Source organism: Petaurus breviceps, unplaced genomic scaffold (genome assembly GCF_028583685.1).
Source record: "Petaurus breviceps papuanus isolate PSGF00001 unplaced genomic scaffold, PetGlider_PUasm1.0 189, whole genome shotgun sequence".
NCBI classification, from domain to species: Eukaryota; Metazoa; Chordata; class Mammalia; order Diprotodontia; family Petauridae; genus Petaurus; species Petaurus breviceps.
The window spans coordinates 18,100,803-18,118,213 of NW_027185809.1; positions in this window are offsets into that span (position 1 = coordinate 18,100,803).

Here is a 17,411-nt window from a genome sequence, read left to right on the forward strand (position 1 = left end):
TTTTTTTCTCCCTTTTTTTCTATTTAAATGGGTCATCCCTAGATGGGCTTGTTAAAAGAGTCTTATTCACTGAATGGGTATTACCTCACTCCGACTACCTGAAAAGGCTTTAGCCTAAAATGTCCAGGGGTCTCCAATTGATCCTGGATCATCTTGAAAAAGGTATTATCAGAGAAATATATCATCAGTGAATGCAATAGTCATAATTTTTCAAGTGACATAATTGTCATGTGCCTATCAGAGTGCCTAGCATAAGAGTGTAAGCACTACATATTAGCAATTATTATTCATCAAGTAATGTGATATGATGTTAGCATTTATTATTCTTAATATGAATAATAATTAATTATTAATAATCAAGAGATGTGATCAAGTGAGAGATGAATGTTTGTGATATATTAGTACCCATAAAAAAAGAAATTTATATGGAGTACAACATATAAGAAAGACCTTCTACAAAGGACTTATATATTATCATATATAATTGTTACTTTTATATATATTACAACATTTATATATTATATATAATTATTACTTATTATATATAGGAGGCCAAAATTCACACAGAATGGAATGTGCCTTCTAATCCTGATGATGGTAATCGCAACAATGAGACTGCAGACCCAATGAAATACTGAAGTACTAAAAGTGAAGAAGAAAAGTACTAAGAATGTGTCTTCAGGATCTTATCAGGAGGCGAAGCAGATCCTTTCAAGTGCAGATAATTCTAATTGGTCATATGCCTCTGTTACCAAGACCTTCTGAAATTAAAAAAGAAGGCAGGAGGCCACCGACTTGAGGCCATGGAGCAATGAAAAGAAAAGCGTGATAAGATATGAAGAAAAATACATAATGATCAATCATGAAGGTGAATTGGAAACAGAAGAACTAGTCAACAAAGTAGAAGACAGTAACAGAATTCATTAGAAAGCAGAAAGCAACAACATGCTGCTTACAAACAAAATGGAAACAAACATTTTTACATTGCTAAAAATAAGGGGCCAAAGAACAATTTATGCTTCAGGGTGATCTCAGGGCAAAAGTAAGAATACCCATGGTTAAGAGATTTAAGAAAGAAAACTATACTATGTTGAAAGACAACAGAAAAAATGAAATAATATCAGTATTTTGTGAAAGGTAAAATGAAATTAATTACAGGGAAGAATAGACAACAAAACTATAATAATTGAAAGGCACAAAATGTATCCCCTTCAGATCAAGACAAAACTAGCAAAAAGGTAAACAAGGAAAAAGTTAAAGTTCTCAAAAGAATTTTAGGATGCTTAAATATAATATATCCCTAGTAATTATTGAATGTGAATAGAAAGGGATATATATATATATATATATATAGGGCTTGGCTGTGGACCATACCTTTAAAATAGTTTTATATAAAAATTTCATTAAGAAATGCAGAAATGTATATATACAAATCATATTTTATTGACCATAATATAATAAACAGTATCATCAAAAAAGGACTTTGAAGAAAGTATTCAAAGACTTTAGACTTAATCGTTTAATAATAAAAAAGATAGCAGTTCAAAGAATGAATCATAGAAATATAGAAAACTTCATTTAAAAAATGACAATGAAACTAGCATTGAATCAAAGCAGACCCAAAGGGACAATTTAGCACTCTAAAAATTCATTAACAACTAAAAAAAACAAACAAACAATAAGAGAAAAAATGAATGGCACAAAGATTTTTTTTTGGTTGTTTTGTAGGGGGGAAGGTACAGCAAGTGTAGTTAAGTGACTTGCCCAAGGTTACAGAGTGCTATTAAGTGTTAAGCGTCTGAGGCCAAATTTGAACTCAGGTCTTCCTGTCTCCCAAAAGCAAAGTTTTTTTTTTAATATATAAAAGCAACAAAAGAAAAAAAAGTGAAAAACAAAAGTAGAAATTCTGTAAATCAAAGAGAAAGTGAAATGAAACTGTCAATTTTTAAAAAAGAATTCTGAACAAATTAAAAGGGGAAAAAAGGAAATTATTAGTAACTAATGAGTACTACTATGTATGATGAAATCTTGTAACTTAAATGAAACAAATGAAATTTTACAAAAATATAAAATCTCCATATTAAAAGAATAAGAAATGGAGAATTTAAATAAACTGAAATCAACAAAAATTAAATTAAGCAAATGAACTAGCGCTAAGAAAAATACATCAGGACCAGTGAAATTTACAAGAAAATGCTATCATATAAATGTAAATATTAAATAAGCATTTACTAATTTAAATATTATAGAAATTTCTTACAAAAATATGAAAAGAAGGAATTACACCTTAACTACCAAAGCACTACACCCTCTATATTTACCTTTCCTAGGGACTATAAACATAATCAAATAAACTCAATCATTTCTCTTGGAAAGTCTAGTGACTGTATTTTCCTAAAGTTTAATTCACAGAAGCTTTAGCATTAAGAACATTAATAAAGCAAGGATATCCATTACTGTTATTATTTGCCATAGAGTGAAAAATGCTAGTGAAAACAATGAGACGAGAAAAAGAAACTGAGGGAATAAGTATTGTCAGAGAGGAAAGAAAATGATCAATTTTTGCAAATGATATTTGTAAAAATTCTGAGAATAAAAAAAACTAAAGCACAAAAGACAAGGATACATAGTAAACCAATAAAATGATCGGCTTTTTCTGTACTTTACCAACAAAATCCAGCAAAAATAAATGGAATGATCAGCTAAAATAGCAATAATATTTATGAAATATTCAGAAGTCTGAATAGACAGTGTCACTAAAGTCAGGAGCACCTGAGTTCAAATTTGGCATAATACACTTGACACTTAACTAGCTATGTGACCTTAGACAAGTCTCTTACCCCCAACTTCCTCAGCTTCCCACCTCCAAAAATATAATAAAAGTTTAATATATATTGAGGAATGCACCTAACAATGTACATATAGAAATTCTAAGGATCTAACCACAAAATGCTTAAGGGAAATAAACACAGACCTAAATGACTTGAGGGATATCAGTTGTTCCTGGTTAAGCCATGCCAATATAATAAAAGTTAAAATATTAATTAGATTATTTATTGAATCCCAAGCATATTAAGTACCCATGATTTACTTTGTAGAGATAGAAATAAATATTAAAAAAGATTCATCTTGAGGAACAAAAAGGCAAGAATCCAAAAAAGAGGCTAGCAATATCACAACATTTACTAACAAAACAGTAATCATCCAAACAATTTAGTCTGGTCAAAAACAAAAAAGTTGATCAGTGCAATCTGGAAGCAAATCAACAGAGTCAGTTAGTGTCTGAAAATGCCAATGATCCTAATTACTTAGGAAAGAACTTTATTCAAAACTACCCAAATGAGTCCTCAAAAAAAATGACATATACAACGAACAACACAATCCAGTCCCATTCTCAGTCTAGGAAAGCAGGGAAGAATAGAATCCTAAGTGCCTGAAAAATAGACTGTGAACTCAGAAGCTTGGAGGGGGGGTGTAGAATCTAATACAATTTCACTAGTGACTATGTGTGTTGTGTGTGAACTTGGCAAAGTAAATAAAACCTGTGCCTCAACTACTTCATAAACAAAATGAGACAATGCTACCAAACTACCTGTATTTTCATAACAAATTACCTTTCATTTAATTTTGAAAGACGTAAATGCTTAGAAGTGTGGAATGAATCTTCTTTACCAGAATAAAAGCAAAATAAGAACATCATGAAAATCAACTAAGATAAGATATATCAAAGATTTGGCTCAAAATTAAAGAGGTTAACTCACCAAACCAAAGAAAGTTAATCATCCACAGGACTCACTACTCAATTCTTTTTTCATAACACAGAACTTACTATCTGGAGACAGACCTGGCTGAACAAAAAAAAATAAGGAGTCATCACTTACAGAAAGACGATTATTGACAGCCAGAAAACTCAAATCACATAAATGCAAGGCTCTTGAAATTGTTTGTGACCTGTCTCATTTTTAAAGGTGATAGATACGAAATCACTGTGTTATATAAGACCCAGAGTGGGAATGTTGAGAGTAGACTCGAATACAAAAGCAGGAGAAAAAGAGGAAGAGGGTGACAAAGACAAAGATTACAGCACAGATCAATCAATGATCAATTATTAAGTACCTTCTGCATGCCAGATGTGCCAAGTGGAGGAGCTTGGGCTTTCCTTTGTGTGCCACAGCCCCTTTTTATGATCTGGTGAAGCCTACAGTCTCCTTCTGAAAATGGTGTTTTTAGATACACGAAAAATATATAGGTTTAAAAGAGAGGTCAATTTTGGTGAAACATAATTACCAAAATATTTTGTAGAATAAATGCACAGATCTTAGGTTAAGAACATATACATTAATGGCACAGTCTTTGCCTGACTCCTCTGCATGTACAATATGAATGTTCTCCCTAAGGAAGTATGTAATTTAGCATCCGTGCAGAGGAGTTTTTCAGAGTCATCCAAGGTTATATTCTTCTTCACTTTTCTTCTCCCCTCTCTTATATGATGACTTGTTTCTTTCTTATCTTTCCTTCAAACTATAAACAGTTTAAAGATAGAGAACACATTTCTTTTTGCTTTTTTTTGGAGGGGGAGGTGAGGGCAATTGGGATTAAGTGATTTGCACAAGTTCACATGCTATTAAGTGTCTGAGGGCAGATTTGAACTCATGTCTTCCTGACTCCAGGACCAGTAGTCTATTCACTGTGCCACCTGGCCCCACCTGAACACATTTCTTGAACCAGAGAACAGTGCCTTTCTTATTTGTTCAATATTCAGCAGATAAATGAATACTATTCAACGAATTTTTTAATTACTTCATTAAATGGAATGGAATGCCTGTCCCAAAGTCCACTGGTATGTGACTCTCTCCTTATTGGTGGAGATGAATGTCCTGGCCTCTGTAAGGAGTAAGCTACGAAGAGGTGGCAAGAATGGGAAAAAAGAAAGTTCTACAGTCTTTTTTCATGGCTGAGTGGCTTTTGGCAATTTCTGGCTTGCAGGTTAGAGAAAAAAAGATGGAAGAAGCCAACCCCACTTCTAGATGTTGATGGAAAAGACTCAGAAAAAGAAGAGGAGTGGGAAGTCTCCATCAAATTCCTGTTCCCAGCTTAGTACATTAAATACTTTGGGGAATTCCCCTTTGAGTGAGCTCTAAAACTCCCTCTCTTGGTTGAACTGAGATAACTTCCGACCAGTGGGAGAGTTACTTCACTTGATATTGTTTAATATGTATCATCTCATATTCTCTGATTTCTGTTTCACTACCCATTTGGATAATGGATTTCTTTGCTATGCACTGTGTGGAACTTTTGTTTCAAGGAAAAGAAGTCAAGTCTTAAAATGAAAGACAATAAAAAATTAGGTAGAACCTGATCATGTTTTCATGACTAATAATATTTAAGGGAGCACGCAGATATATAACCCAGTATATATAGCCCAGTAGCCCCTCTCTATTAGAAAAGCAAAATAACCAAATGGGTGACCTCAACATTCTGATTCTCATGCTGGGAGAAATCAAAGATTCACATGGAAAAGGATAAAGGGGAAAGGTTGTAGAAATGTGTAGTCTGACTACTTTCAAGTTATAAGACAATACCATCATGCTGGCAGGGTGTAAAGGGAAGGGGCAGCACTGAGGAAGGAAAGTCCAACAAAAAATGAAAAACACTGGGCTTTCTCCACACATGTAATCTTTCTATTATATAATTGATTTAATTACTTATTAATATATTTATCTATACTTTCAGGAGGAAAAAAGGAAGAAACTATGGACTAAGCATTCAACAAAAATTAAAGAGAGAAAGGGTTAACTGAATTGCTATACCTTCAAAAGTAAATGTGCTCCTGGTTTTTATGAGTGAATCTGACCTCCCACCTGGTCATAACAACAAATCATTACAGGAAAAATAAGCAATATATTGCCATCACCAAACAAAAAATCAATGAATAAACAATTATTAAGTGCCAAATATATTCCAGACACTGGCTTAATCACTGGAAGAAAGAAAAAGAAGAAACAGTCTCTTCCCTCAAGGAGCTTACAATGTAATGGGGGAGAAATCACAAAAATAAATATATAGAAAGATTTATATAAAATAAATAGGAAGTAACAGGGAAGGCATTAGAATTAAGAAGAGTTGAAAGAATTTTCCAGGAAAAAAGGATTTTCATTGGAACTTGAATGAACCTAGGAAGGTCATGAGGCAGAGTAGAGGACAGAGAACATTTCAGGCATGGAGGACAGTCAGAGAGTTTCCAGAGCCAAGAGATGGAGACTCTTGTTTGTTGAATGGCCAAGAGGTGAGTATCATCAGATTGAAGAGAACCTGTTAGGAAGCAAGGTGTTAGACTGGAAAAGTGGGGTGGGGCTAGATTATGAAAGGGTTTGAATGGCAAAGACAGGATTTTTTTAATGCTGCAGGAAACAGGGAGCCACTTGAGTTTACTGAGAAGGGAGAAACATGTTCAGATATAGATTTAATTAAAACTAAAGGTCTTTCACCTATGCCATAAAGTCTTTCTTGAGTGCCAACATTAGTAGCATGAGGATGGACTGAAGTGAGGAGAGAGCAAGTAAACAGATTGGTATGGAAGACAGTATTGGCAGTGTTTCAACTCAAAAATTCCTGATGCCAATTCCAGAACTCAACCCATTATACTACCTAGCTACTATCCAATAATCCCTCCTTGCTATGACATTTCAGCTTTCCTTCCCTTCTTAGCTTAATTCCTTGAAAAAGCCATTTTTACTTTATATCAATAATGTGTCTTCTCTCACTCTCTTCTAAACCCTCTACAATTAACTAGTATCCCACTTAATTATTCATTACTCAACTAAAACTACCCTCTCTAAATTTACCAATGAATTTTTAATTATACAATCTCAACTGATAGTCTCATAAACTCCTATGGGTACAGTTATCATGCATATATGTAGGTGATTCCCAGGAGTGTGTGTGTGTGTGTGTGGTTTTGTGTGTAACCCCAGTAGCCCTTGCCATAAGCTGTACTCCAACTTTACCATTACCTATTGGATATGTGTAATTCAAATTTGTTATATTCCCCCTTATTCTCCCATTTTGAACTTCCTTATTTCTATCAAGGGCAATACTACACCTTCAGAATCAGGGTTCTCTAATGGCAAGCAAAGAAGTCATTAACACCTTCTTTCAGCTATTTAATTAACACAGAAGTAGTTAACACCTTGTTTCAATTCATGATTGTATCAATTATTAAGATCCAGAAATTATGAATCCCACAAATTGTGAACCCTAGAACTTGTGAACTCCTGCAACAAGGAAACAAGGAAAGGGAGGAGCTAATGACCACATAAAGGAGAGGATCAGGCTGGAGAGAGCAGAACTGAGAACAAAACTTGTGGTGGCAGAACAGAAAACCAAGCAGAACTGAGAAGAGAGCTGAGAACTGAGAACTGAGCAGAATTTAGAACTGAAAAGAGAATTGAGAAGAACTCAGCAGAACTTAAAAGAACAGAGAAGAAATGAGAAGAAAACTCCTGTGGTAGAAGAGTCAAAAAGGAGAAAATATGTGGTATCCCTGCATTCTATGTTTATCTGTTCTGTCTGTGTTGATGTTTGGGTGAGACATTTTGTACAGAAGCCCTGGGACCTTACTGGAAGCCCTGAAAGAAGATTTTCTGGATGTCTGTTTACAGTAGTCCTGGAGGAGGGATTTAGAGGTCCTGGGACTTTACTGATAATTTGGGTTCACCTCTTGGACCTTGTTTGTGGGTCCGTGTTGATTTCACAGGCAGATAGTGAATTGATGATGGTGCCAGCAATGTGTGAGAATGTTGTTTTGTCTCTGTTAAGCTTTGTGTTCCAAAAAATAGGAACTGAGAAGGACTTGAGGTGGACTGGACACTGTGAGCTTCAATATGGAAAAAGAACTGGATGAGGTACTAGACCAGGAACTGGACAAGGAGCTGGCAAGGTGCTGAGTTAAGGACTTACTGAATAATTGTACTTTTGTACAATTTAATTAAGGACTTACTCAATGATTAAGTTACTAAATACTATGGCCACTTTGGTGAAAACTATGTGGCCATTTTAGTAATAAGTTGTTAGGTCATTACATTGTGAATGCTATACTTTGGTTTCTGTGAATGTTTTGCTTTAATTTATTACTGAATAAATAGAGAGTTCACTATACTATGTAATCAGAACACTGAAGCTGTTCACAGCAGCAGTCCTCTGGAAAGCTCCTCGAACTTGGCTTTAAAGTTTCAAAACTAGTGTCATCCTTGTCTCCTCGAACTCACCAAAACTAATCAAATATTCTAGCTCCGTTCACATTTATATATTATAACATGTCTTCTTCCTTCCACTCCTACAGCCTCAACCCTTATTCAGGCCCTCCTCACCTCTCACCTGGATGACTTCACTAGTGTCCTAATCAGTCTTTCAGCCTCAAAACTCTTCTCACTCTGATCTATACTGACTCATCTCACAAAATAATTTGTGAGATATGACTATGTTACAATTCATTGTTGGTTGTGTCTGAGGCTTGAGACTCCTTAAACTCCAAGCTTCATATAGCTCAAATTACCCATCCTGACTGCCTTAGTTATTAGAACCAGAGCAGGCAAATCACTTAGATGGTAATTTGCATATATTGTATATTTCCTTATCTGTCAAAACCTTCTATTTTGTCAGTACCAAGTAGGCTCTTTGAGGAAAGTAATTTTATATTTTCATTCTCCCAGGCTGAAGGGTTAATTTCTACCCTTTATAATGATATTGTCCATGGCCTATAAATTTTTCCTTTATGACTCTGCCGTGGTATGATCCCACTATCTGTGTGTGCTTATAGACCCCAGGAACTAGCCATTCCTAGATTCCTTTAAATTTGGGAGGCCTGGCTATCCACCCAGAGTAAGTAAAGACCTTGGCCGAAGATACTGGAATGTCTACCAGACACTTTCACATCCTTGCTGATTTAGCTTGCTTCCCCTACTTGTCCTATATTCAGTCAGCAATCCTTGAGTCCTTATTTTTTTCTTCTGAGTTTACTGTCTCTTCTCCAACTCACTGGCACAAAGCCTTCTTTGTCTAAACTCCTTAAAAGTTGTTTAGTGAGAAACCCAATTTGGAATCTCACCCATGGAGAGGACGCTCTGCCTGGGACCCCCCAGTCAGTACTCAAAGGCCATTGTGAAAAAGTGAAGAGCTGGTGCTCCCCCGATTAGTGATGTTTTCTCTTTCATTTTCTTCTATGCTTATAGTAATACTTTTAATCTTACTAAGCTTATTAGCATTGCTGTGTTGCCTATATTGCATATGTAAGAAATGTTCTTTTTTCTATAATAAACTCCTTTTAATTATCAGTTTTGGTGAACACATGTCATTTTGTGGGAGCAAATCCAATCCTAATTAGGCAAAATTGATCCTTAATCACACACAGGCATAGCAGAGAAGCTTACTTCTTCATAAATTATTGTTGCTTGATTTATTCCTACTTATAAAATCTCAAGAATCATTCAGAAACTTTAGGTATGGTGGAATTAAGAATTTTTTAAAATGGAAAAACAATTAGAAACATATGATATAGTCAGCATCAATTCCATGACAGGCATTGTAGATACCTGGGGAAAATGTTTTTAAGTGTTTTTTAAAAGACTAAGCTTTACACCCAGGAGTCATCAAGGTGCTTTTACTGATGGTACTTGATATAAGAATGGTTCAGTTTGCTGTAAAATGCAGACACTCTCATTTCATTGAAGTTGTGTTCCTGTATGCCCAAGTTAAGTACAGCTACCTTCTGAACTCATTCGAAATCTTACTCTAAAGGCACTTGCTTTACAGAGCTTAATCTTAAAAAGTCGTATACTCTGTTAAAATCAAAACCATTGAACTAACTGAAAAACTGTATGAGTAAAATATTAAAGAATATTTGTTTTATTTGGTTATCTTAAGAAATAAAGAGAGCAAAGTATTTACAAAGGCAATGACCCTTGAAACAGGTGCTATAACAAGTTTCTGTAGACACTTGATAACTATTTGTTGAATGAACAAATTAAGAAACAAATAAGATTGACTGTGCAAGGATGATTCAGCAAGGAAGAAACAAGCCTCTATTCATGAATTATTATGTGTGTATTACTGGGCTGGCACTGAATATATGAATAAAAGAAAAAAGAAAGACAGCCCCAACCCTTCAAGGAGCTTGTAAAGTAATTGGGATGAGAAAACAAGATAGCAAATTCACGAGAGTAAGAGAAAGAGCTGTCCTGTGCCCATCCCCCAAATTGAACATCTGGAAGGAACATACCAATGAGCCATAGATGATACATTAATGTTGGCAGAGGTGTTGGAGCTCATGAACTTTCCGAGGTCACAGAAGCTGGAAAAACCATAATCCTAACAGTGCTATCTAGAACACAGAAATAACTAAAAATGGCCAAGTGAGAGACTACATTTAGATCCTTTTCAATAAGTTGTATTTATAATATTATGGATATGAAAGATTTCCAAATTCATGACCCCAAGTTAATACAAGGTCAAGGTATCCTTGGGGTGATATTAGAAACACTTTTAAGAGAAGGGTAATATAACACTGTTAGCCATGGGAAAATTATTGGGAACAAATTAAAAGGACTAGTCCTTTACAAAACTGGGAAACAGACAAAGCTTATCTTCTGTGACTTTAAATTTCCCTTCTTTTTAACACTCTAAGGCTCCAATTACACATGAAGTACTTTCAGGCTACTAAGATACTACATGCCCACCATACCTACATCCTTGTGCATGCCTACAAAGTTATCCCTACCACTGTGTCAATGGCTACCATTATATATATATGCATATATGTACATACACATATATACATATATACACACATATATACATATATACACATATATACATATATGTGTAAAATTATTACTGTAATGACTGTTAATAACTAAGAGAAAGGCAGCTTGGTATAGCAGATACGAGTATTTAGCTTGAAATTTGGAACCCTTGCGGCAGCTAGGTGGTACAGTGAATAGAGCACTGGCCCTGGAGTCAGGAAGACCTGAGTTCAAATCTGGCCTTAGACACTTAATACAAAAAAACTAGCCATGTGACCTTGGGCAAATCACTTAACCCCAATTGCCCTCCAAAAAGCAAAAAACACAAAAGAAATTAGGAGTTCTAAGTTCAAATTCCACCTTAGACAATTCCTAAGTGTATGACCCTTAATACCTATGAAACCCAAACATTGTGAGTTTCAATTTCTTTGTCTATAAAATAAGGATAATAATAGGTTTTACCTTGTACTTACTGCTGCTTTGCTCAGTTCACATTGGTGATGGAATTGACAGATTTTTGCAATGATGAAAAAAGGTTTTTATGAACCTTATATAATTGCTATATAAGTTACACTAACATATTAACATGTTCTTCCAAGACTATTTTAGAAGATATCTATGAGAGGAATTTCATGTTAAGGTTGAATTTCAGGGACCATCCCAGGCAAATAGAACAAATATTTGGGGAGAAAGACTGATGGAAACCCTCACATCAACCCATGTAGTGAAGGTTGATCCTGTCTTCCTTTTCTAATATAAATCTCAAAATGAATTTCTGGTGCAAGCCCTTTCAGTAACTCCCACAATGTGCCAAGTAGAGGCTAGAATTAGGGCCCTACTGGGAAGTGATTCTATCTATGCATACTGATTTGGTCTAGGGCCATTAGGTGTAGCAAGAGTGGATTCTTGAGTATTCCTACTTCCATTTAATAGCGAGTCCATTCAAAACTGAAGGTACTTTGAAAGTTGTCAACGAACTTAATAGCTAAACAAATTAAAAGTAAAAACAGTGTTCGTGTTGTTCTTAGCAGAAGACAGAGACTGCGAGGACCCAATATTTAGATACACAGGCCTTGAATGGGTTCTCATGTTTTGTATTTTTTATTTTGCATCATGGACCCTTTTGGGAGACTGGGAAGACTATAAACCCTGTATGAGAATAATGTTCTTAAATGTGTACAATAAATCAAATTATAAAGAAAACCATTTTTATTGAAATAGTTATAAAAGTAATTTTTGAAAGGTCATGGTATGGAGGATAAAGACATTTAAAAAGCACAAGGAAAATGCAACACAAATTCATTTGACAAAGTCACATTAGTAAATAGTAGAAAAAGGGGGAAAAATCCATATCCTTTGACTACAAATCTAGGGTCCTTTCAACTGTTGCAGACCATTTACCTGCCTGGTCTCAGTTTGGAAATAAAGAAAAGTTATGCATAATATACCGAGGAATTTGAATTTTTAGATTCCTGAAATAGTAGAGCTAATACAAAAAGAAGAATTGTGACACCTAAAAACCTTCCCATTAATTCCAATGTAGCAACATTCTGAATCTACTTCCTCAACTCCCCAGGAGGTGATGAGCATTCTTCCATTCTTAAGGATCCAGGAATAACCCTAAGGGGTTGGGTTTTCTAATATGGTCATTAACAAACTCCAGTCAGAGTGATCCATGAGTATTTTCATCCAGAATTAATTAACTCTTGGAAATGATATTCCAGGAAGCAGGAAAGCAACTTCAATTTATCAAGAAACCACCCCCCAAAAAATACCTCTCCATATCTAAAAGAAAGGTCAACTGAGAAAGCAGGCTGAAACATGAAGGACCCATATAAACAAAGGGTCAGCTAGAAGTTTCTGATTACTGGAAATCCTTTGCTTTCTGCTGGCCTCTAAGGGTTGGGGCCCTTTAAGGCCTAGATGCTGCCTTGGCTATTTGTTTCAATTGACCTTGGTGTGCACTTTCCAAGTGTAGATATTGCCTCCTACAATTGCTGCCTACACAGATGTTTACTATAAATATTCTTACCTTTTGCAGTTGAGAAAATTATTGACTAGGTCAATGAGAAGGTAGGGAAAGGATGACCAGTGAGAGAGGAATAAGAAAATGAGGGTGGAGAGAGAGGAGGAGGGGGAATATGAAAGGGATGGAAGGAGTAAAAGTAATAGTTTTGATGTGCCCATCATTTTGTCAGTGCTACCAGGTTCTAATATGTGATTCTGGTTTCCTAGGTTTTACCTGGGTCCAGAGATGTGTTCACTTTTTTCAATCAATCACAAGTTATTTCTTGCATGAAGTAATTTGTATCTATCCAATATTCAAAGGTCTTTATTCATCTCAAGTTGATTTAGGACTTGATCATATCTAATTTAGACTTTGGATTAATTTATTAATTTATTGATGGTTGAGAAATCTAGGCATTTTATGGTTATAGGAATTGCTAAAATTGATACCTTTACCTTTAAAACCACCATCACTTGAGATTAGAATGAAGTTGTTTTAGTTTAATCACATAAAAGTTTGATGAATATGAAGCTAATGAAAATATAGCAGAAGATGGACCGGAATAGGAACTTTGACCTGCACAAATACAAACTATATATTTTGAACTCTATGGTAATAGCACCTTTAGCTCATGAAACTCCAAGAACTTTACATATTATCTCGTTAATTCTAAAAACATGCCTGTCTGGTAGGCAAATGTACAGGGATCATTATGCTCATGGTAGAGTTGGAAAAACCACAACATAAGAGGAGAAGTCTATTGCCTTACATAGGTATGCCACTAGCAGAGCTGGAAAGAGAATATACATCTCTTAATTCATGTCCTAATGTTCTCTTTACCGGACTATCATTATCATCAATGAACATTTAGTTCATTCCCACTGGGTATATGGCACCATATACAGAGTAACATGCCAGACAACTATCTGATGGGAGAAGAAATTAATGTAAGAAAAAACTTTGGTGGTGGGTTTATCTCATGAATTTCTCCGATACATCTATCAAAACCAGATCAAATAAGATATGACATGAAAAAATTTTAAAAGAAACAATTTTTTTCAAGTTTTTATCATCTTAAAAATAAATCCAATGAAAAGAAGCAAATTGTCTTAACCTTCAATTCATTACTAGAAAAAGTATAATGAGTAATACAAGTCTATTTAAACAGTTAGCAATGTAATCCAAAGGGCCTATACATCTAGTCAACTACAAATCCAGTGGAGACCCACAATACTTCTTTGTTGGGGAACAGTCAAGCTGTTTACGTACAGTTCTTGAATGACAAGTATCCATATCATAAGACAAATACTATTCTTTTTCATCATTTGCCTTGTGAGCTGGGATGCAAGCACAGAGGTACTGGACTAAAGAAAGTGAAAAGCAGCCCCCTCACCATAAAAAAAACAGTATTTTATCCCCCACTCCAGAGGGTCATTTCTGGAGAAAGGAAGTACAATCTATGAATGAGTGTTTGTCTTGCTATAAAAGGCCCCTGGTCCCCTGTGCACTCCTTTCCTCTGGCATAGCCATCTGGGATACCCTGAGTTATCATCACCTTTTCCAATACCATCATGAATGAATAAACCTGCTTAAGTCAATACACAATCCTAACACAAATTAATATGAGAAGTAAAGAAACTAAATACTAATTTTTCCCTTCATTAGTAAATTTTCATTCATCCTATTGAAATACTGTTGAGAGATTGGCACCAGATACCTCAGAGGTCTTTTTTATTTCTAAATTTATGAAGCAAAAGTAACCACAAAAGTTACTGAAAATACCATGCAAATAATGCAAGTTATATGGCATTGAGCTAAACTACAAAGGTAACATTTAACTACCCTCTGTTTACTGAGTTAATCTAACAGATTTGTTTACTTTGTCTGATTTAGTAAGACAAATGAACTTTGGGGTGTCTGAAATATTTTATCTGGCCCTGGGAAAGGAAAACTAAATGAGTTTTATGCTTTTATTAATAGATAAGTGCAAATAGCCTCTATCCTATCAAATGAACAGCTAGGACCTTTGGCCACTGTTTACTAAAAATAAAATTAGTCTTGGCTGGTGGGTACTTATCAGATCTGAGAATAATTAACTATTGACATCTGTTACACGTTACTAAAAATGCTAGTGGGAGACATTAACTTTGGGATACTTTTCCTGGACAGCCAACATCCATCCCCCTAACATCACCAAAGGAATGCAATTTACATTTGCAAACAGACTCCCAGCTTCACCAAAGCCAGTTCAGCAGGTTTTTTTCCCCCTTCACTTCAGACTAACCAGAAATAATTTTTTTCAAGATATCAAAAACAAATCACTGAGGTGCAAAATGGTTCCCACCACACCCTACCTAGCCTGTCTACCAAAACATCCTGCCTCAGGAAGCACACAAAGCTTTTCGGGGAAAGCACAGTCATTTCAAGTTAATCAATAACAGCATTTTGCATTTCTAGCTATTTTTCTGAGTGGACTTCAAAGTACTTTCCTAACAAGGCATACAAACCTCACAACCTGGGAAGCAGGTGAAGTTCCCACAATTCCTACAGAAAAATGAATAAACTCCTGGAGAACGTGGGACCAACCACATTTATCTTAGTATCTCCAGAAGCAGAGACTGGCTTATACATAATAGGGATTTAATAAGAGCTTGTTGGATGAAAATCAGAAAACAATTCAACCGTAAAGGCAGAGATCAAATTAAGGAGTCTGAAACGAAGTTTCTCACTTTTCAACCTTGTCATTCTCTTTCACAAGTACCAGTATTCATGTTTCGTTGTGGTTTTTATTAAAGAAAGGAAAACTTCTAAGATATATTTATAATTAAATACTGCAGTAAGTCATTTTAGATTTATGTCAAATGATCTGCACAACAGATGAGAAACTGAAGTGTTAGAACCCTTAAACTGGGGTCTGTAATTAACCTGCTGTGAAATTCTCCACCAGACACCTTAGTCCTCAAGGTATTTCTCAGCTTCCTATTCTGTAAAAACGAGAGAGGACTAACTACACCTGAAAGAATTGTTAGAAGGAATGATTAATCATAAAGGCAGAAGCATACCTTAAAACCGAAAAAGCTAATGAAATATAAAATGCCCCAGATAACTTTTTAAGGAACATGGGATTCTACACTAATAGATTTTGTTTTATTCTTCCAAAACATCTTCCAGTGCTTTTGAAATACTACTCTGAGTGCTTAGACCTACTTAAGTGATAAAATGTTTTTGAAAGAAAAAGTTTTTACTCTGCTGCTAAAGAATGATCTTAGAAAACAATGGGTTTCAAAAGGAAACCCTACTTAAATTACATTTTCTTGTAAACTAGAATCCCTATTTCTTATTCTTGGGTTCAAATATTTTTAATATAAGATTGATCTATCAAAATAATACTTAGGAATATATGGTATTTCTTTCCCTTTGAGTACAAAATATATTTTGGTGAACAGCCAGTGAGTCAAAAAGCTGGGCTTTTGTCCAGGGAATGGGTAGAAAAAAAGGGTGGAGGCTGGGGTTAGTGAATGAGCATTAAAGAAAAAGATTTATGGAATGGAAATATGTGAAGTGTGATGGCAGACAATGAGGAGCTAAACAAAAAGAGAAGAAACATATGAATGGATGTTTATTAAATGAAGTAGTGGAAGGGGTGGGATCTGGGAAGAGAAAGCTACAAGCCATAAGGATGCATGGTGGTTATATTAGGGGGGGGGGGATTGTTACTGGACATAAACATTAGTCGTGTGTATATATCCATGGGGTTGGCTAGATTTGGGGAAGGAAATAAGAAAGAAAAGAAGAATGGGAGGATGGGAGGGAGGGAGGGACATGGGAGAGGAAGGAAGGAAAGAAGGAAGAAAGTGAATGGGAAAGGTTAAAACTTCTTATCCCTTAAGTGTTCTTGTGGGAGCAAGTCAGAATTTCCGCTTGCCCCTTCTGTGGTACTGCTAAATCAGCATTAGACCACTTCAGGGGTCTTTCAGCCTCCACTCTTGTTTGCCACACCCTTATCAGCATTAGGAACTTTAGGGGGTTTGGGCCTCCACCCTTGCTGGCAACTTGTGCTCCTCCTTCCTTTTAGCGTTGTCCAAATAAGGATGTAAAAATTTGAAATGTTCAGATTGCTCAGAACCCCCCTTTACCTTACTGTCAATCAGTACTAAGCTCTTAGCTCCTCCCTTCTTCACTTTGGCATTTGCCAAATAAGGATAGCAGTGTCTGAATTGGCTATCCCCTATTTCCTCATTCTTTGTAAGCCTGACACCCAGCCACTGAGAGATAGTGGCGGGCTTCTTTGTTCCTTATCATTGGAGGAGAATTTGCACTGAGATTCTAAGCTGATCCCCAGCCAATGTGAGAAGGGACAGAGGTGGGACGAGGCTTTATTGGGTTAGGGTATAAATTCTTGTTCCTTCTTCTGTAACACATGTCATTCTGCTGGTTCATATTGGTGGAAGGGATGCCTTTTTCTTATGAGAACTGAATAAGCTTACTGTTCCTTCTTCAATATACCTCTAACTTTAAATTTTTCTGGGTAGGGGATTTTTGGGATCCCTGTTCCCCGGAAGGAAGGAAGGAAGGAAGGAAGGAAGGAAGGAAGGAAGGAAGGA